Source organism: Trachypithecus francoisi, unplaced genomic scaffold (genome assembly GCF_009764315.1).
Source record: "Trachypithecus francoisi isolate TF-2019V2 unplaced genomic scaffold, Tfra_2.0 Lachesis_group3, whole genome shotgun sequence".
Taxonomy (NCBI): Eukaryota; Metazoa; Chordata; class Mammalia; order Primates; family Cercopithecidae; genus Trachypithecus; species Trachypithecus francoisi.
Window position 1 is genome coordinate 101,763,464 of NW_022681468.1, and position 1,209 is coordinate 101,764,672.

Here is a 1,209-nt window from a genome sequence, read left to right on the forward strand (position 1 = left end):
ATACCAAAAAAGAATCCAAAATGAATCAAAGATTTAAATGTTAAAAAAACAACTAACATAATGGAGTATGGAGTAATAAAGTATGAAGTAATTATTTTATGATCTAAAAATGGGAATAATTAATAATGACTTGAAAATCCACATTCAGTAGGAGAAAGCTTGAGATATATGAATGTATGAATGTATATAATTATACATGATATAATCTATATAATACATATATATCATATATTATATGACATAAATTGTATATATAATTTTTAATGTATAATTTTATGTATTTTATATGTATAAGTTGTAATTTTTGCAAGTACCAAAATAGTTTGTAACTTACTTGCAAAACACAACAGAAGAGTCAGTAATCTTAACATAAAATAACTTCTAAAAACATAAGAAACAACAAGACAAATACATGAGATATATAAAGACACTGATTTGCAGAAAGTAAAAAACAAATGGTCCTTAACTGATGAAAAGATGTTCAACCTCACTTATAGTAAGAAAAATGAAATTTAAAAACAACACTGAAATGCCATTACCTTCTTCCCAGATTGCCAAAATCTAAAAGGTTGACAAGCACACTTATCTGTGAAACTTCAAACATATACACTCTCTTGTAGATTAGCAATGGATATATTAAATTACACAAGCAATATGGTAACATCTAGCAAAATTATATATCCATATAAGGTATGCATATATATTGACCTATTGACCCAGCAATCTTGCTTCTAATAATTTGTCACAACGACACATTCCAAAAGTACAAAAAGACATATTCCCAAAGATGTTCGTTACAGCACAGTTTGTCATAGTAAAAGACTATGTCCCTAAGTGTCTGTCTATAGAGGACTAGTTAAATAAGCTATGAGTGTTCAATTCTGTAGCATATATACTAAAACTGGAACAATACAGAGAAGATCAGCATGGCTCCTGCACTAGGATGACACTCAAATTCGTGAAGCAGTCCATGCTTTTTAAAAAAATATTAAACACTAAGCAAAGCCAGCTTATGGCAACCTGTTTAGGGTTCAGTTTTGTTTTGGCACTAGCTGAACACAAAAGTTCTTGTTTAATTCTTAGCCTAAGTATACAGGATCACATGGGAGAGGGAGTCTGTGTTCTCTGCCTCTGAATACTTAACATAATTTAAATATGAAAAAAAGAAAAGTAAACCTGCACTACAATTCCCAGATGGTTAAGTGTAGC

At 29.7% G+C, this 1,209-nt stretch overlaps 1 non-coding gene across 1 annotated transcript; it reads left to right on the forward strand.

The window, feature by feature from the left end:
- Positions 1-871: 871 nt before the first annotated feature.
- LOC117071638 lies at positions 872-978 on the forward strand. Its single transcript, XR_004432406.1, has one exon. It is a non-coding gene; the product is annotated as a U6 spliceosomal RNA (small nuclear RNA).
- The last annotated feature ends 231 nt before the right edge of the window (positions 979-1,209 follow it).